We start from the raw sequence: 20,853 nt of genomic DNA on the forward strand, positions 1-20,853 counted from the left end.
AGATGGGCACGGGCAGCGCTGTAAATACTGCAAAGGCATCCATTAGGCAAAAGGCAAACCCCTAAGGATTTTCTTGGTGCCCACAACGCAGCACTGCTCTACAACAGCAGGATGAGATTGGGAAGAGGAAAGAAATACAGTCCAGCATCCCCAGGCAGTGGGAAGTGCTGCTGGACAAGGACATTTTCCATCAAACATCATGCCAAAGGGTCACAGAAACCCACATGAATCAGAACGCCACTTTACCCTTCCCATGGTGAATGCACTGGCCAAATCATTCTGCCTCAGTTTCCCCCCTGCGCTACATGAATAGAGAATGCTGAAGAGGTATTTAACAATACCAAGTATCTAATTCACTGAAGATGTTTAAGTACCTTGAGATTTCTGAAGGAGCTGCTATAGGGAAGGCATTAATTTAAATATCTAGTGGCATAGAACATAATGCCAGGCAGATTTTCTTCCATTCTTTTATAATAGCTTAATAATCCTCAAAATAGTTTCATTGTTAATACTCCTGTTGTGTATTTTATTAGGGCCTTTTAGATTGTAAAGTAAGGTAAACACTCCACATTTCTCTAGCACTTACCAAAGCGCTTCTCAGAAATAATTACTTAAGCTTCACAAACACCCACGTGGGGGGACCCTTCCTATTTAGATATGAGTGCATCATCCCCCTTTTCATCCAAAGCCACCCAAGATACTCTGAGGCTGAACAGCAGCAAAATGCACTCTCCTCCCTCCTCCCCCAGATTTTCATTACTAGTTATTGTCTCTTCTCTTTAAAGTTCCACCTATTATTACAGACAAAAGGAGCAGCTTCCCCAGCCCTCATCCAGCCACCCTTCCATCAGCCCACGACTCTGCAGATACGTCGGCTCCAGCACTCAGGGCAGGGGCTGCCTCTCGCCCGACTCCTGACCCCCTCGCAGACGGCTGCAGAGGAACCGGCCACAGGCAGACAGCGATACATCTTCTGTCAGGACAGGAAGGAGACGGCAATTTATTATTTTTTTTTAAACTATGAAAATTCTGTGTCTATTAAAGACTGTCCAGACCCAAAGGGAGCACAGTTCGCATCCCCTTTTTCTTCTTCTCCCTGCAACTATAAGGCTACCGATGCCCCTGTGGCTTTCCACCTATGCATCCCCGGTACACATCTACTGCTGCATTTATTGCAGAGCTCCACAACGTTTTGTGCATCTTCCATCGCACCTGTTATCCCCACCCCAATGATGCAGAATAGAAGGACCAGAGAAGGCAGCAGCTTGTCCGCTTGTCCAAGCTCATGGAGGACCCCTGTGGCATAAGGGAGAGACTGAGGCTCAAGTGCAAACCTGAGTTTAACACACTATTATCCTCCTTTTGGGTCAAGTTTTAGCTGTTCGTACTCGCAAGGTGGGAGACCCTGTGGCGAATACACCATAGCCGAGATGGTGGGATCTTCCAGGGCAGAGACAAGCTGAACTGGTAAGGACAAAATAAAAGCTAAAGTACCATCAATTAGCAAACCATCCTGAAAAGCATAGCGACACTAATGCTATAGCAGGAGAGAAATGAGAGGTGTTCAATCTGTAGGTAAATCTCAGCCTGAGATATAAGAAAAACTAAAAAAAGAAAAATGAAAAAAAGAGTAAAGTCTTCTAAGGTCCACAGTGAAAACCACCCTCCCTCCAAGAAAATATACAGAAAGAAAAATGCAAGATCAGCCAGAGTTACTGATGGAGAGGCTCCAGGGTATAGTCAGTTATTGAAGTTTTGCAATATAAAGCTTAATTTTTTTATTTTTTTTTTTCTAGAAAAAGAGGGGAACAAAGCATCTCCTTCCTCAAAAGTTAACAACTGTGCGACATCATCTCTGCATTGTCTCCCTGTTTTATCGCCACAGTACAGCGCTGAGCAGATTCCACCCCAGGGCAGACACAAAACCACAGGGCCACAGTTTCTAATTATATCCTCTATTCTCAGGGAAATGGTTTATTTATTAGCTCTTTGAGCTTCCCTTTCATTCATTCTCAGTCCCAGTCCCGGCAGCGAGGGGCTCTCGACAAGAGGAAATTTATTAGGTTTTCTCTATTCTCCACCTTCCCTGCTCTGCGCTCTCCCACCCAGCCTCTCCCTCCTCTCCCCATTCAGCATTACAGGCAGTCTCATCACTTTTAATTCAATAACTTGCAGTATAATTACTCCGTAATAACACTATTATCTTAACATTTACTCAGCAGCTGTGATCCCCTTACAGCAAGGCAAGGAGGGAGAGGAGAAGGGATTCTCCGGGGAGAAGCAATGGGGAGAGACGCCTTTCTGCGGGAGAAAGACCCAAAAATAAACCCCAGCCGGAGATGGAGATGCTGCGGCAAGGAGTAAGAGAGCAGGGTGAGCGACGAGGCACTGTGCCTGCAGCCCTGCCTGAGTCCGTCCATTTTATCTCCCTTTCATCAGAATCTGGCAGGTTTTGCACGCGGAGGACGGAGACTGAAGGGACGCTGCGTGCGCGCAGCCCCGGGTCTACAATACCATGGAAGCCATTTAAGCAAACCCTGTGCTTCGTAACCTCCCTAAAAAAGCCCTGCCATCAGGTAAACACTAAAACACGGGGGAAGGCAATAGTGAAAGGCCCACTGAAGGATACAACTGTGCTCTATGCTATAGAAGCAGGATAATCTCCTGCAAAACTCATCTATTTAAATACAAATATTAACCATTTATACATTATCCTAGCTATCACTCGCTACAAAGACTGGTTTTAATTTTTACTCCAGCAATCCCTCAGAAAAAGCGTTTCCACATTTCACAACAGCACATTTGGTAAATAGGGTAAGAAATTCCTCTAAAGCCATAGACTAAAACTCAAATAACTTGTGCAGCAAATGAGGCGGGGAACAGCCTATTAAATATCAGATGCAACCAACTCCAAGCTTGCCTAGAAAGGCAGAATTTCAACCTACAAGCCTTACCTAGCCCTTACAAAGAGCTCGGGTGTTGGCACCTTTTGCCTCCTTGCTGCGGTTTTATTTTCTATGATATTTAAACAAACAAGCCCACTGCATATTTAGGCAGAAATGTTCCTACATGCACCATAGAAAGAGCAAGTTACTACAGCCCCTGCTTAAGCCAGCACGATTTGAAGCCTACAAGGTGAGGTCAGGTTCATGCAGATATCAGATCCTGAAATCACACCCGAAACTCAGTATGATTACCAGCGTTAAAGAATAATTCACACTATAACGTATCTGTTTCATACACATGCTGCAGCAAAGGGGTAAACACAGTTTATTTTGATTGATTATCCATCGTGTAACGCAGAGCTATAATTCCATCAAGCCATCAAAGCGATTCGGCAATTATATAAATCATAGGAGGAACGTGCAAAAGGTTTGTCGTTAGAAACTCAAAATGGAATTTCCTCATATTATATTGCTGCATATTGGCTTGTTTTTTAATAAAACACAGTCAGATTATTTTGGTTTCAAATTTGTTTACATGCCTCTCTCATACACCAATTCACTGGTTACTGTCGATGACAGATCACATCAACATTAATAAGACATTTTATGCCGTCTTCCACTCTACCGGAAACTTCCAAAGCAAACTAAGACTGAAATGCAGGCGGTGTGATGAAAATCACACCCCATGCCATATAACCCAACCCCTTAGAAATGGCTGAAGCTCAATAATCCCAACTGTGTGTAATTCACACGGAAAAGGGGCCTTCCCACTTTCAGCTGGGATATGATGAAGGATGCTACAGGGAGCCCTTGATACAGCTCAGGTTTCATTATTTATAACGTTATATAAACCCTTTACTACTGAATAGATCTTGCACGTGGACATAATTAGATGTATATGCATTATCATAATTAAATCTACAATAAAGTAAATAAGACAGTTTATGATGCATTATCCAGACCTTGTTATCGAGTTTTTACACCTATTTAGTTCAAATTTAGTAGAAATGACAACCTCAAGCTCTAGGGCATTCTGGATGGAAGCAGCTGCTTTTGGAGGTTTAAGTCCCTCGTATATTCCTTCCCCCTTTCTCTCCTATGCGACTGCGATCCCAAGCACTGGGGCAGAGGAGAGCCCTTGCTGAGTTCCCTGAAATTCACCCCCTTCCAGTCCAGAGAAGGAGCAAATCCCAGAATCTGGGCAAAAGGCACCAAACTTGCAGCCTTACTGATGCTGGTTGTCAGTGGGCTCTGGCTTGACCATATCTGCTAATCTCAGCTGCAGAAATCATCCCTGTCTGAGACGCAGCCCAGCTCCTGCGTTAAAAGACAAATCATTACAGATTTGTAAGAGTTGATGGCAAAACCCTCCTTGCCTTCAATGACAGCAGATTTCATCTCACTGCTCTGCTCTCCCAGCCCAGCAGGGAACTGCACAGGGAGAACACCACTGAAGTCACTGTGATTATTTGCCTTTGGGGTTTTTTTTCTTTAAAGATAAAAATAAATCCAACCACTCTGCTTGAATTGTGGGCCCTATATCAGTATTCATAATCGGTCTTTTAGAGTTTGGGGGGGAGGAGGGGGGAAGGAAAGAAAAAGCCATGCTGAGCTGCGCATTGAAAGCCACCCAAGATAAACTGAACAAGCACTAAACATTGTGCCATTAAGTGAGAAAAGACTACAACTTTGATGTGACACTTGGCTGTTTGCTGGCACTATAAACTATTGCACACTAAAAAAGTTTGTTAAATGCTCCATAAACTTTAACACATTACTGAAACACTTCGAACCAAGAATTTTATTCGGCTATCCACAAAACCGCACTTCGTAACAGGCAAACAACAGTCTGTATTTTTCTCTAGAATATACAGGCATGTTTTAACTTCTAGGGTTCAAAACAGTGAAATTAATACAGGTAGATTTAAGAATTCCCTGAGAAGAAAGCACCCATACCAGGTCTTTTTTAGGAGTACAGCTGAAGCCTTAAACAGTGATCGACTCTTTGGGGTTCATCCTTCCTCCAATACCTCTGACCTTTGTGTTTTGAGAAACAACTGACTCCTGGACATCAGGCAGCACCAGGAGAGCAGTAAAGCACTAAAAGAGCTCTGCAAATCACGAGGAAAACGACAGAGTGGAGTCCATGCTTCGTCTTTTCTATGCATTTGCCTAGACTTGCATTTCCAAAGCTATTCCTGGAGATCTAAACCAGGGTACCAGCCAAGAAGCAAAGCTAATCTTTAAAAAAAATCCCCAAATGTTTAAATATTAATGTTCATTCCTCGCCACAAAGAAAACCGTGTCTTTCTCACGATTTTGCCATTTTTCCCAAAAAGCAGGAGGGAAGACAGTCAACTCCCAAAAGGGCAACGAGGTGTGAAGCACCACATGAGCCATCCACAACTCCCATCAACTTGATGTCCACCAAAATTTCACAGTGGACCTGAGACACTTTCCAAAGGTAGTATTTGTCCAATGAAACTTGCTGAAAACCCTAAAATCCACCAGCTGGCTTAAACATCATTGGCTTTGCATAAAACCTAAAGCCACTTTTAACATGTCACTCATCTTCCCTATTAAGCCTCACGGAAACCATGTGTCGCACAGCTCCCTGCTTAGGGACAGACACAGATTTGAACGTGTCGCCCAGAGGCAGAGAGGGACCGATATCAAACCTACACCCCGCATCCCTGCGCTTGCACATCGAGACCACGGATGCAGGGGACAGAGGAGGGTACAGCCACACATCCTCCCAGCCCAGCCCCGTACAACCTCCCCAGCACACGGGCTGTTGCAATTTTCTACTGGTTTATAGCAAGCAGTTACTCCAGTGCTGGCGCAAGGGAGAAGCAGGGACAGAAATTCATTTTGAATCACAACTATACCTGGGGCTAAATCATTTGGATGGTGCGATTTACACATTCCCACCTCTCTGGGCAGTGCATAAAGCACAGCGCGGGCCCATCATTCATTTCAGGATATTGCTCTGGAACGCGCTGTCAAGCGAGTGTTTCATGGCACACGAGCGAGGCTTGCTGCGAGGAACCGGGTGCACTCAGCAAGTAGCACTCGGTGCTTCATGCAACGCTCCACCTTCGGTAAGAGAAATGGACTCCTGGTAATGGACTACAATTCCTTCCCCTCCAGGAAGGCAGCGCTGCAACCATCAAACACGTCAGGCTGGAGGCAACGGTGATTCATCTAGTCCAGCACACCATCGCCAGCAGCACCCAGAAGCAGATGCTTCAGAGGAATTACCTGTCTGGGTGAACTTTTTTCCTAGCTCCAAGCCACCACCGCTTGGCAGAGGACCCAAAGGAGGCCTGGATCAGTGCGGTGGGGCAGGGACCACAGGGGAGCGCTTGCCTATGGCGTCCTGCAGCATCCAAGACACCAAATCTATTAATGCTGGAGAAATGGCAGCAAACAACCAAGTTTCACTCCTCAACACGTACTGAATGCATTAGGTACAAGGTGTGGATGGCGTGAAAGCACTCCAAGGAGAATGGGACCAATACAATGCTGCAGTACAGGGGTTGGGGAGACCGGAGCCTTCCTGGCTACGGGGGCCCATCTCCAACGGGAGTTAACCCACCTGGGAAGCCTGGAGCAGCCTTAACTTCTGCAAGCTCTCCTCCTGCCTGCACGCTTGGGGCTGCAGCCTTCAGCCCCAGTGCAAACACCAGGTCTTGGTTAGTGAAATAATCCTTTGAATTTGAGCAGCTCCCATTTCACAGAACAACACAGCTGTTCACTTCCCTGCGCGCATTTTTACAGTGAGTTCTTCCCTCCTCTCCCCCTCCCCCAGATTTTTCTGCCTTTTGCTCCTAAAGTTCAAATAAATGCATTTTCAGGATGGTAGTTGTAACTTTATCCCTTAGTTTTCCTTTTCCTTTTTTCAGACCAGTGTTTTAAGGCTTTCCAACTTTAGAAACCTTGCAGACACAAGACTTGCTGCATTGCTATGGCCCTTAGCCACCACTTTGTTTAACACAGAGAAGAAATAAAAATTCAAAAGGCAGTTCAACAGGCTTGATATTATGGCTACAGCAACACAAGGAAAGACAAAAGATCCCCCAATCCAAACCCTCCAACACCCCTTGGGTCTCTCTCATGTTTTGCAGTACCTCCCTCATCTCAGTCCCAAAGTTTCCTTCATTACACATGAATTTCCTGCTCCTCCTCACCTCCAATTGTCTCGATTTCTGCTGGAAAGGGGGGGAAAAAAATCACCCGTGAGGGCTTATTTTACAACACAAGCACGGATCTCCTTGCCTGGCTGGGACTGCATCTCTGCTGCACATGGCTCACGTCTGGCAGGCGGGAAGGAGCTGCGTGCGGGGCGGCTGTACATCCCTCCCCACACGAAACAAATCCAATCCTGAACAAAACCGATGTTTACAACACACGCGTGTGCACGTGTAGCCCCAAAACATGAATCAAAGGCCCGAACATGCCTCCTGGAGAGCTGACCTCCCTGCAGCAGTGTTTCCAGGAGGCAAAGCCAGCAGACATTAAATCTTCCAGGCAGTTTTTACACGTGGATTTGATCCTCAAACATGGCGCTTGTCAGAGATTGGATTTCACTGTGACTATTCCTCGAGGTCCCCATTTCGGCCAGTTCCCAGTGGCCCTCGCCGCTATGCAAACCCTCCTGCTCTCACTGGCAGACAAGGGACAGGGTATTTCCACCTGTGCACGGACACTGGCTGGCACAGAGAGCTCTGGAAAAGGACTGTGTGATGCATCCTGGCGATATCCCTGGGGAGGCCAGTCCTACCCCAAGAAAAATAGCAATTTTCCCCTTTCCAGGCCAGAGAGTATTGAAATATCTGCCCTTAGGGGAGGCTTTTAAAAATCAGGATTTTCTTTCCTACTCCTTCACTCAAGGAGATCAGGGGCAGAAGATACCCCACATCCCCATCCTCCTGCTCCAGAGGCTCAAAAGCTGCCGATTCCCAGCACAGCCCATTTGGCGACCACAGGGAATGACGGATGGATGGGGACATGCAAACTACCCAGATCCTGTAACAGAGCATAAGGAGAGGCTGCCTCTTGCTTCCTTAAGTAAAGTTTTAATTTAAGCTGATCTCTGGGGAGAGAAGGAGGTTATTGAATCCATAGGAAGCAGCAGGGAATGAACCAAGTGACCCTGAGGCCAGGCACAACCAACCGGGATTCCCAAGGGTTACAAAGCTGTGGGGACAGACCGGCACCAGATTTGCTGTGGATTTTTTTCATCCCCTGCTCTGGACGCATACACATTTCCCTTGTGCTGCCTTACAGAGCAAACAAATGTCATTTCTTTGGGAAAACTGGAAAGACTATTTTCTTGCCAACCCTTCCCCCTCTCCGAATCTTCCCCCCCTTTGCAGCTTGCAGAAAAGTGCCCCTAATCTCCAAATTCTCTACCTGCAGCAAGAGCTGAAACCCTACCCGTCCCCTCCCCCAGCCCTCCAACCGCACTAATCCATCAAATTCCCTGGCCTTGCAGCCCACCCCCAGCCCCCGACAGCAGCAATCCTGGCACCAGATGTCCACTGACAAAGGCAGCGCCAAGCATCAAAAAGCAATCGCCCCATCACCCCTGTCCCGATGGGGCCCCTGGGCAAAAAGCGAGTTCAAAGCACAACAACCCAGCATCCTTCTGCAACCGAGCATCCTTCTGCTGCTGTACGCCCTGGGCACCAGCGCACCGGAGAGGGGACACGGTGACAAAACTCAAACTACAGCTGAGCCCACCGAAAGGTTACAATTCCCCCTCTTGGATCAGGGATTTAAAACAGGGGTCACTGATAGAAAATAAAAGGGATTTTATTTAAAAAAAAAAAAAAAAATCAAAACCCAAGCAAGACATCTGTGCTCTGTCCACACGACGGCTGAAGCAGCATTAGCAACGACTTTGTTTAAATATGACTGTTGCAAACCTCTTCCCAGCATCCTCCTCACGGCCTGCCAGAAGGATTTTGCTAGCCAAACCACGCTCCAGATTAGCCATCTGGACTATCTGTATCTGCTAAACCTGACCGCAAAACCGGCCTTTAAGACAACACACCCATTTCCAGGGATTTTTTCATAGAAAGAAAAGCAGAGGGGGGGATATCTTCACTCTACATCCTCAGTAACTTTTCAAATGCACTGATTTCTCACCCTTTCTTCCCTTTTTCTTCTGTTTGGGGGGGTTTGGTACTATTGCTTCCGGTATTAGGGCATGCTACTTACATCAGCCTCCTCTGTCAAGTCCCGCTGGGCAGTTTACAGTCTCAACCCCCATCCTTATTTCACAAATGCAATTTCAAGCTTTCCCACATTTCCCGCAGAGAAACGGGAGAAGCAACGTGCCAGCAGGCACAGACTGTCCCAACACCACACAGGAGGGACAGGCTGTGCATGCAAAAGCCCCGCCTGAAACCCGTCCCGAAAAAGACTGTGTTAATGGAGCCAGCCCAAGAGCAAAACCCAGCTCCCTGCCGAATGAGAGCAACGCCCCATTTCTAGAAATAATTAATTGCAACAATCTCTCTGGTCGGCTTTTGAAACGGCTCCAGCTAATCGTTTCCCTGATTTGTACGGGCGCTGCACGATGAGCATCTCTCCTCCCTCCCACACCACGAGCATCCTTGCGCCATGGGGACAGCCCCTGCCCTCCCCAGTCACCCACGCTCCCACCTCCTCCGCAGGCAGGGACCTTACGCGAGAAATCCTCGCAAGGCTCGAGGTGCCGAGGCTTGGGGGAAATTTGAATTGTCATTTTCCCTGTTACACCCGGGTTTAGTGCTGCTGTTACAGCATCATTTTATTTATGGCATTACTTCTGTCATTATAACGATCCTACATAAATTCCACATACCGATTCCATAACAATACTTGCTGCTATTATAATAATGATCCCATCTGAATGGCACAGGTGCCATTATCAGAAAATCTGTTTGTAATAGAGAATCAACTGTAAAAAGAGGCATTACGCCCAAATGAACTATTTAAGAATTACCATAAACAGGGGGGTAGCCTCAATTCCCTTGGCTGCAACGCTCTGCTTCCTGCCTTATCATAAATAGAGAGCAAGTCAAAATTAGCAGGTATGTCATCCTGCGACTTGGGAGCTGATGCTGAAACCAAGCACTGTGTGGCTTCCTCACATGAATAAAACCTACCTCCACACAGATTTTAATAAAGAATTTTTGCAACGCACTTGCTAAGTGCTAATGAGAGCACTAATCAGCACATGGAGAAATTGAAACACACCCTTACAAATCCATAAAGGAGAGTTATCTGTAAATAGAAAGGAAGGGCAGAACAGCTTCTTTAAAAACCCAAACTCACCCAAGCACGCATGAGCTCACACAAAATTAAGGCGGCAGTCACATCAGAAATGACTGAAGATGCACAGGAAAAATAAAGGTGTTGTAGGGTTCAGTTTGGTAGATCTCCATCCCTGCATCAGCCCATGCACGTTCACAGCTCCCAGGTGCCTCCTGATTCAGAAGGTTTCACCTACCGCAACAGTTATTACTCCTACAAAATAGTTCTGGAAGGGCAGCTACTCCTTCAAAGAGAGCTTCTAACAGATGTTTTCCCACCGTCAGCATTTGAACAAACACAGTGTCTCACACCTTCCACGGTCCCTAATTTTACCAGTTCATTCATCACACCTGCAAACGCAGCATGAAATAAATTCAAATGTAACAAGATTACACTTCCCCAGTGCCACAGGACGCGCTGCAATCTCTGCCGAGTCCAACAGCAAAGCCTTGCATGGGAACAAAACATACCTGGGGTTCAAAATCTCTTCAAACAGAGGGCAGAGGATGGCTTGGGGGGAGTGGTAATGGGATTGAGTGCCTTTCATCTCCAGGTGACTGGTTAAAAATTCAGCCCAGGTGAGCAGCATCTACAAAGTCGTTACTACACAAGGGCTGCACAGAAGCCAACATGAAATGAGTAGTGGCTTCAATCCAGCTCTTTGCGGACCGGTGTCAGACAACTTGTCACTCCTACACCTGGCACCACAGGGCAGCCCCCGAAAAGGCGCCAAGGACGGGATCATGCAACCTCGATCCTCTTCTTTACACGTAGCCGGGTGACACCGGCACTGCTGCTCTTTTTTGGCCTGCACCCACACGCAGCAGACAGGGACACTCGAGCAGAAATCAGAGATACTGGGTCTATTCCTGGCATCACTGCTGACCTGCTGCGGGAGCCTGGGCAAGCCTCGCTACTGCTTCTGCCTCATCTCTTTTTGGCTGAACAACTCAACCCGTGGCACTTCAGCCCTTTTCACTGGTCGACCCTAAAACACTTTACGGAAAGGAGTTACGCATCGCTATTCCCATTTTACAGACAAGGAAGCTAGCAGAGTGCCATTTCCCCAAGGCTGTTTTTCTGGCACGCTCCTTAGAGATTAAATCTAGTGAAATAGCTTTGCCGTACAAGAATCTGTACCCACAGGCCAGATTCAACAGTGAGGGTAAAGAGGGTGTTTGAAACTTGCTGTGATCAAGGTTAAGAAACATAATAAAACACCATACCCTGCTTTTCCAGCTCTGCAGGGTAATGAGGGATTTCCTCATATACCTGCTGCAACTGTCACCTTTGCAGGAATTTAGTACCTGGTACTAAATTCACTCTCTGTCTGCACACAGAACCTTTAGACGGTTTATTTTGGTACCTCCACCTCCCAAAAAAATGATATGCATTTCTTCCAAGTCAAAGGCGTAATTGGGCCTTGTCTGGTTCCAACGCCTTTGAAAAATCACTGCTTTGCCTTTTGGCTGCAGGAGGAGGTTGCAGAGCAGCAGGACCACAAAGCAGGAGTCCTGACACTCCCCCACTTCCACTCTGACTGGCAGAAAGATTTGGAACTAGTGTCCGCACTTCTCCTGGAGGTGATGTATCTCCTTCTGCACCAGGTATCAATGACATGCTCCCAAGATGACAAAAGATACTGATACCTTCTCTTCTACTTGGCAGGTTCTGGGAGCAAGAACATGAAAGGATGGCGAGTGTTATGGTTTTTACTCCAGGGTGGAAAAGTGAAAGAGGAAAGCGCAGCTCCAGAGCTGGCGTTCTCTGCGGACCCCCTCCTCCAGCTCTGTCCCAGGTGCAGGACCACCTCATTTAGCTGGAGCTGCCATCTGAGCGAGCCTTACTCACCGTCTTCGAGCCCACATCCCAACACACTCCTCCACAAGAAGTGAGAGGGCGGTCTGAAAGGCACCAATCAACTCCAGACGCTCATTACGTTAGAGAAAACGCAAATCACGAAGAAACTGTTAAAATAGCTCAATTAGCTCAAATGCAGATTTTTCACTTCCTCCTTTTTGGTGAAAAAAAAACCCCAAACCCCAACCAACAGTGTAAATCTGTAAACAAATATTAGCCTTGTAAAATACCAGGGCTGACAAACACCTCTGCAGGCAGAAACAGACCAGTGGTCGATTACAGACATGCACCCAACGAACACTGAGCCAGTTAGGAGAGAAGAAAAATTTCTCAGTGCAGGTGCCTTGTTATTCTCAGAAAGTCTCTTTTCAGCAGATGTTCCTCTGTTCTGTGTGTGGCGATCCCAGTGCACTTGAATTTGTGATTTCTCCTCCGCTAAGTGATGTTTTCAGGAAAAGGGAAATGAAAGGATAGCGAGATGCAGCTATACAAAGCACAGGCTAGAGAATCCTCTTTTTTTTTAAGAAAGGAACCATAATGTTAATGTTTGAAACTGCTTTTCATATATAGTAATGATCAGCTTAATCTTTACATTTTTTTCCTTAACTGCAGGAGAGTTCTCCGCCAACGAACAATATAAATTTAAATTTAATTTCAAGTGTTCCTTTAACTGCCTCGAGTCAGACCAGCTGCTGCGAATTCAAAGTTAGAGCCTTGACGTAAAAGTTACCTGCAACATAAAAGTATTTTGTCTTTGCCAGAGCGAGAGACAAATCATAAAGGGATAAAATATGGCCATTTCTCAGGAAAGTTCCAGCTACACAGTTCCCGTAACAAAACGGAGCATTTTTTTCCCCCCTTTTATGTTTCTAAAATTACACATTTTAGACAAATCTGCATCTCGAGCTTGAGCGGTAGTATAATGGCTAGCAAGCGAGTCATATAAAACCGAGAAAGCGAGTTGCATTTTAATCCTGGGAACCGAGCGCAGAAGTTGTGCAATGTTCACAGTGAATAAATTTTGTACGTTACTCAAACGCCCAAAGCCCGTGTCCTGCCCCGAGCTGCAGAGAGCATCGCGCAGGCGACTGCTGCGGACCTGGGCTGCCTTTTACTCATTAAAAAATAAAAGGCGCATCCAGTACGGAAAAAAACCAATGTAGTAAAAGGGGTAATTTGGAGAAAAGGGTGAGCTGGAGAGCCGGCCCTTTGTAACGCAGGCGAGCGCTCCCAGCACGACTGGGGGGGGGGGCGGGGGGGGGGCTGGATGCAGGTTTTTACACTTTTGTCTTGTTTTGCAGCAAAACGCTTCCTTTAAGCTGGAGAAAAAGGGAGAGAAGGAGGTGTGTGGGGGATGCCCCCTTCCCAACTTCCAAACGCCGCCGCCCCAGCCAGCGCTCCCCCTCCATCTCAGCAACGCTCCCCAGATAAAGCCCAGCCACGAAAAGCTGTGATAAAACGGGTATTTTAACGCTGACCCGTCAGCGGGAGCCAAACCGGCGGCAGGCAGCCCCCCCCAATCACCCCGAGACCCCCACGGCCCCGGTTCCTCCGATCCGGGGGCCCGTCCCACACACGACGCCGGGAAGGCTCCCCTGAGGAAAGTGCTACCGGTGGAGGGGGAGGGGGGGGGGGGGGGGGGGGGGGGGGGGGGGGGAAATATTGTTTCTCCTTCTTAAAAAGAGGTTTAAAAAAAAAAAAAAAGTTTTTAAATCAAACCGTCTCGAGTCTCATCTCGGTGCCTGAGGGAGCTGCGGCGAGGAGAACCCCCTCGGCGCCCCCGGGGACGAGGGGGCTTGTCGGGGCGCGGGCAAGGCACTTACCGGGAGGGGAACCGGCCGTCCCACCCGCGCCGCCCTCGGCACGGCGGCCCGCGGCGCCTACGGGGCCCACGGGCGCCGCGACCCCGCTGAGGAGCCCGCCGCGGCCCGGGCGGAGGGAGGCGGAGCCGGGGCGGGGCCGGGCCGGGCCGCGGGGCTCAACCCGATCGGGGGAGCGGGAGGCTTGAGGCGGCGGGAGGCCCCGGGCGGGGGAAGTGCCGCGGCCAGCCAGGCCTCGCCTGCGCCCACCCTTCCCCCCCCCTCAGGGCGCCCGGCCGCGGGGGTCCCTCACAGCCCGGTCCCGGATTCCTCCTGTCGCGGTGGCCCTGGAGCGGAGGCTTTGGGGTGGCCCCCCCGGCCCTGGGATCAGCCCAGCCTGGTCATTCAGGGTCCCCACCGGTCCCCTCACACGCAGCCCTCTCCCCACAACTCGCACGGTACTCCCCAAAAGAAAAAGCCCCCCTCGCCCACCCATGCCAAGGGGAGCACCGCTGCCCCCCCCCCCCCAGCCCATCCGGCCACGAACTCGTCCCCCATAGGGTGGCTGCTTGCTGGCAGCGCTTGCCCAAAGGGGGAAACTGAGGCACAGCAGCTGGAGCGCGCCCCCTGTCCCCTCCAGCCAGCAGCCCCTGGGGTCTTCCCTCAGCAGATCCCACCCGAGCGGGAAACGGGGCTCCTCTCGAGACACCCCCCCCCAAATCCCAGCCAGAACGGGGAAAACCCTGGACGTGGGGCAGCTTTGAGTGGTCCCATGCCAGCCCCGGCACAGAGAGCTGAAGGGGTGCAGCTGGGATAACCCCCACCTTGACATTTTTGGTGATGCAAAGCCCAATGGTACACTCATCGGGTCCTTGCTATGATCAGATAAACCCTCTCCTCCAAATACTTTAAATAAAAATTAAAAAAAAAGGAAAGAAAACCCAACGACAAAAGCCACAACCTTCTTCATTTATTTTTCATGGAGCTCCACAGACGTGCAAAGCTCTTGCAGCCATCTGTAAAGAGAGAAGGTAATTCCTAGCCTGAGGACTTTATAGTTGAAATAAGACATAAACGCAGCAAGAGAGGACAGCGGAGAGAAAGGCGAGAGGGGGTGTGCAACAAAAGGGTTTCTTCAGAGAGAGATTAGGGTATTACGATTGCTACATATACATCTTTGCATTGACTCTATATAGGATTTCAGAGTAGCTCTCTTATCTCTGGACAGGAACAAAACACTCTGTACTTGCTCTTTTCCAAATCATACCAAGAAACTGGAACCAAACAAACCCCCCCAAACAAAATCACAACAACAAAATTCCTTCTCTCCCCTCCCCTCTCGATTTTGCCTATTTATTTTTTTTCACACAGAGAGATATTTTGCCTTTTTTTTTTTTTTTTTTTTGAAAGCTCGGGGTTGAAAAATCCTAGGTCATTTGGGAATTCTCTGAGCCAGCGACCGTAGCGGGGCTGAGCGCAGAGAGGCTCTTGGCAGGCCCCAGCGCGGAGAGGGCTGCGCTGGAGCATGTGCCTGGGAGAAGGGGGGGATGCGGGGGGCAAAGGAGGCCACATACATTTTTAGAAGAAAAAAATAAAAAAAATAAAAAAAGAGAAGGGGGAAAAAAAAAAAAAGCCTCACCGAGGCCTGCCTGGCGTGCACGCCAGCTCTGGGGGCTGGGAGCGGGGGAGCACAGGGAGGAGAAAGGCTGGGTGGATGGAAGTGAGGATCCAGATTGAAAACAGATGGGATTTTTCTTGCCAACCTGACATCCGAGACCGCGGGAGGCGGGGTAAAACTTCCCCTTCAGAGAGGCTGGCAGCCAAGAGATATGGGGGGGGGGGGGGTAACCCGAAAAATCCCAGTTTGGTTTAAAATCCCTTCTCGTTCCCTCTCGCTGGGGCTCCCTGGACGGCAGAGATGAGCCCACTGGAGCTGGGTTGTTTTTAATACTTTGAGAGGTTTGATTTTACCATTAAGTGTCTGATTCATCTGTTCCTGCCTGCTGGAGCTAAGCCCAGCCTGGCAGTTAATGCTTGCCCTAGGAGACATTTTAGGGGCATTTTGCACCCACACGGATCCCTCTGCATATGCACACGAGGGAAACCCGCGTACGTGCACAGAAATAACCCCGTGCACACCTTCGCCTTCCCGCACGGCACGCTGCGGCCAGCGTCAACCTGCAGCTAAATACCGTCCACAACCTCCACCCAGGGACGAGCTGGGATGCGACAAACCCGTGCTCAAGTGCGGCTGCAAAAATCCACGTTTCCACGTAAAGGAGGCACGTAAACCATTAGAGGACCTCACATCTCTCCGCCCTGGGTACCCGAGCTGGTAACCTCCAGCAGCCCAAGCTGCCCAGGTTTGAAGAAGCTGCAAACAAATGATGCAACAGCCCTGAAGTGACTTAGCGGTGATTCACCCAGGAGTCAATTTGTGGCTGGTTTGGGGCAGGGCTGAAGCGGTTCCCACTCTGGGTTACACCTCCCGCTTTACCCCTCCATCCACACACCCCACGCTTTGATGCCAGAGGGACCAACTGGCGCAAATCCCACTCGGTCTGCAACAGAGGTGGCAGAGGGGTCCCCCAGTGACATGGGGACGCAGGGGCCACACGAGTCCCCGTGCCGAGTGCTGCATTTTGGGATAAAGATTGCCACAGGACAGCAAAAGGCTCCGGGTGTGCACAAGCCGCTACCCAACGTGCATCAAGCGATTGGCAAAGCCGCCCCTCCAGCAGAGCACGGGCATCCTCCCCAGCCTGGCAGGGATGTGGGGTCCATGACACCCTTCTCCCCCCGCCTCCCCACCACCACCTCGGGATTTCACAGCTACTTTACAAACCAGAAACAAAAAGTTAATGGTGCGAGCTTGACCACATATTTTCCAGGGGCTCTGGGAGACCGGCTCTCCGCAAGGCAGCTAACACACACTCTTTTCATTCAGAGCTTTAAATACCCAATTGTGTCTGTTTTCAGCACGCTCATTTTTAGCATTTTAATGATATGGTCCCCAGCTCTCGCCCTCCTTGGATTGGTCACAGCGTGGGGGTTTTTTTCCTTTTTTTCTCCCCCCCCCCCCCCCCTTCTTTTTAAGATCTTGCAGAGCGAAAGGGGAAGGGGGTTAGCAAGAGGTCACACATTTCTCCTAACCCAAGTGTTTTTCCAGCAGGCAGGGGGTCCTGCCAGGGACAAAGACAAACCAGCCCCTTCGGCTGCCTGTTGGCTGCGACCGCTGCACCTTCCGCTGCGGGTCCTCAGCGCAGGCGTGGGACGGGCGCGCTGCCCTGGCCGGAGCGTTCCGGGAAGGTGCATGACCCGGGCACGCTTCCCACGAGAGGCGGCGGGCAGCAGCACCGGTCCCCACACCCTGGCACAGCCAAAACCTTGCTCACCATGACCAGCCCTAGAAGAAAGGGTTTGGGATTTCCCATTGCAATCGCTTTCCCTTCTTCCCCTGTAGTCAGAGCCTTCCTCAGGCCCCATGGATGGGATTTTGCTTGGCTGTTCTTCTGGGCAGAAGACCCCATCCGCAAGCAGGACCTGGCACGGAGCGTGGATCGCAGCACAGGCACAGTGCCTGCTCCCAACCCGGCTCCCCGGGTCGCACTCAGGCACCCTGGGTGCCTGCACCCGCCTCACGTCCCCCGATTCGTGCCCTTGGCCTGTTGAGCAGCTCTGCTTTTTCCACTGGAAAGCTCCCAAAGAGGCTTCAGGCATGTTAGAGCACAGCTCAAAGCCTCCACTGGGAACTACAGGGAGCCCTGAGGCTCAAAAGGCAGCGTGGGACCCCCAAAGCCCCGCACCCAGACATGGCAGAGCCACCCTGGATGTAGCACTGCACCGTGCCACCTCCCTGACGCAAAGCAGACATAAACCAATGTGGCAGCTGCCACTTTCAAATATCCAGCTGCAAAAAAGCCCAGCTTTGGCCACTGCCTCCAGAGCCACTAGCTACACTGCCCGGAGAGTCCGTGGAGGGATGCTGGCTTGGCTCCGGGTGCATAAGGGTCAGTTTGGCTCTGCATCACGGGCAGCCGTCATGGCACTGACACAGCAAAGCTGCTTCAGGTCCAGCTTCAGCATCTTCACCCGGCTCTGCCCCTAAATCAGCTGGAGAGCTCTGTGCAGGCCCTGGTTACGCAAACTGCCGATAGAGCCGAGGAGGCAGCAGAAGACTCACATCTGCACCAGAGAGGAACCAAAGGTGCAGGTCCTGCACCGTGTTAGCACCATCCCTTAGCAAACATCCACATTTCCCCCCTTCCCCAAGCACACTCAGCCCTACTTGCTTTTGCACGTGCTGCTGCGACCAGACTTTTGGCCCAGAGCAACCCCGAGGGATGTCCTTTCCTCCTGTCTCCCCACCCCACATCAATATTCAGCATTTTCCTCATTCCCTTTCCCCCAGCTCTCCAAACACATCACATCCCTATTAACCATCCTTCACAGGGCACTTCAACATCAGACGCTCAGTGGATATTATTTTTTTTTCCGCCAAGTAATATCGAAATGATATTTATTAAATTTGCTCTCTAAGTCCCTCAATCTGCTCCATAATACAGTGAATCTGTGAGGTGGTTTCACTGATCCCGCCTCAATGAGACCAGATTAACGCAGATGATCCCGGCTTTGCGGCTCCCTCGTCCCAGGGAGGGTCAGAGGTTGTGCAGAAAGGCAAAACCCACTGGCAGTGCCGGTGTGGCCGAGCCCGAGGAAATCACGTGGCCTCTAAAAATGATTTCCGAGGTTAATTCCAGGTGGGAAGGAGGGAGCACTCAGCATGGACACGCAGCAACTTTTAAGTCTTCGGAAAACCCGTTTGGCTGTTTATTTCAGCTTCTCTTGCTCTTATCTCCCTCCTTAAGCGCATTGATTGCACCTGCCCCCACCCCGCTCCCCAGCAAGAAGCCCATTAAATCTAAAGTTAGCTCCAGAAAGGTTCATCAGATCCATTATCTCTGCATTCAGCTAAATTATGAAAATCATTAAGATAAGGAGGCATGGAGCCTATTAGTTTCCTGAAGAGGATGCTTTACAATTTTTTTCCTTCTGCTTCCACATTTAATTACCTTAAGTTTCACAGTATTTAATTCCATTTATTAAACCTTTAATACGTAGAAACAAAACAACAACAACAAAACCACTGCTGGTCGCCTTTAGGAAGGGTGCAGAGTCAGGGTACGGAGCAGCATCTGCTTTCCCCATCCCCTTCCCGACTCGGGATGCAGAGAGGCCCGATCCTGTGGCCGTGCGTGGACACTTGCAGCTGAGCTGGAGCTGCACTCATGCGGGATGCATCCATTAATTAAAAAATTAAGGATGTGGCCTGGGGTCCATGCAAAAGGAAAGGGAGCAGCGTCAGCCTGGGGTCCTCCCGCAGGCTCCCCCAAGCCAGGCTCGTCCCCGAGCCAACTGCCAGGAGCTTTGCTACAACCTGGGGGGATGACACAAAAAGCAGTAGGATTGTGGGAACTCTATTTTTATTTTATATTTTTTTTCTAAAATTGCAGAAGCACAGTTTAATCCACAATGCCACCACACCTGCAAAGCCCCAGCACTCCCACAGGCATGTACACAGGGATCCTTGCTCAGTTATTGGTGTTATTTGTTGGACAGATGCTATTTTAGGAAACTGATAGCAAGCCTATGGAAACAGCAAAACCCCCACACGCTTCAAGCAAGGTCAATCTGAAGCATTAGCGTCTCTCTGGCTGCATTTTGCCTTCCCAGAGATGCTATTTAGCAATCTTGGTTACTATTAGAGCAGCATCTAAACCTCCCTTATCCTGTAATGCTGAACAAGCCGTAACCCTCACGCCAGGCCATCTCTTTGCCATGTAAACAGGACAGAGACCAAAGAGTAAAAACAAAACCAGAGGCACAGCCGGGGAAGAGCTGCGTGCAGGGTCACCCACCATGCCACACGTGTGTAGGGGAAGATGCAAGCCCAACTCACCGAGACCACGGCACAAGGGCTGCAGATCCACATCCCTGTGAGCACATAGACAATTACGTTCCCACGTACAGCATCTCCAAACACCTCCTTGCAGGAGATTTCAGCATTTGACAATTCATGGACCACTAAAACTTTTCCCGAGAAGCTGTGGACATTCAAGGATGCCCTTATGAGCCGTTCACAGACCCTTTTCTCCAGCGCTTGCAAGGCATGGTTTGCAAACTCCGCTGCCTTCAAGGCCTGTCTCATCACGTATCCAAACAGGGCCCCACAGCTCCAAGCGGTGCAGTTTCTTCCCATCGACATCTTTTACAGGATTAAACCTCAAACTTGGCCTGCACTTTGCATTTGGTTTTTAAATCAGGAATGATTCTGGAAAAGTAGCACCAGGAAGAAAAAACAACTTGCTAAAGTGTTCCCCAGCAGCATATCCACATACTTTAATATAAAAAAGCTGCTGCTAATTTAAAAAACAAATGTTTAAGCAATCAAGCATGTTTATTTAATTTGTCCTTTCTGTGCCAGAGAAGGCCCAAGCCACTCGCAGTGGCTGCCATGCAGCGTTATCAAGAGCATTCATGGTGAGGACCCTGCACATTGGGATGGGAGCAGCTTGGAGCCCCAATGCAACCCACCCCTTGAAAGGGAGGTCAGCTCCTGCTGACACTCAAGAGAAGGTCCCTCGGGACAGTCCAGCCTCAGACCCACCACCCCGAGATGAAAACAGACACCTACAGCCTAAGGACAGGACTTAGGATTCAACCCATTCCTTGTATCCAGCATGAACCAGATCATCTCTCTTTTCCTCCAAGAGCAGTGAAATTAGTTCATTTGCCATCACTGCAGACTAGTGGTTTTTCACTAAAAAGACCATGTATTGCTCTGCTTGCAAAGAGGGTGCAGGATGCACAGAGACAGGTACAGGGGAATCTGGAGCCCCAAAATGAACCCAGCTGGAAAGGGGCAGCTGCTGCCTTGCCATGGT

General features: G+C 49.5%; 1 protein-coding gene across 8 annotated transcripts in view; it reads right to left on the reverse strand.

Moving 5' to 3' along the window:
* PTPRS (protein tyrosine phosphatase receptor type S) overlaps window positions 1–20,853 on the reverse strand; it is a 163,711-nt gene that overhangs the window by 123,023 nt on the left and 19,835 nt on the right. Inside the window, exon 1 of one of the 8 annotated variants that reach the window (XM_049807602.1) lies at window positions 13,934–14,042. The exons of the other annotated variants lie outside the window; for them this stretch is intronic. The gene's annotated coding sequence lies outside the window, so the exon portion shown is untranslated. Of the gene's footprint in view, window positions 1–13,933; window positions 14,043–20,853 lie in introns of those variants that run through there. 8 annotated transcript variants of the gene reach the window in all.

This window comes from Accipiter gentilis, chromosome 8 (assembly GCF_929443795.1).
Source record: "Accipiter gentilis chromosome 8, bAccGen1.1, whole genome shotgun sequence".
In the NCBI taxonomy this organism is placed as follows: domain Eukaryota; kingdom Metazoa; phylum Chordata; class Aves; order Accipitriformes; family Accipitridae; genus Astur; species Astur gentilis.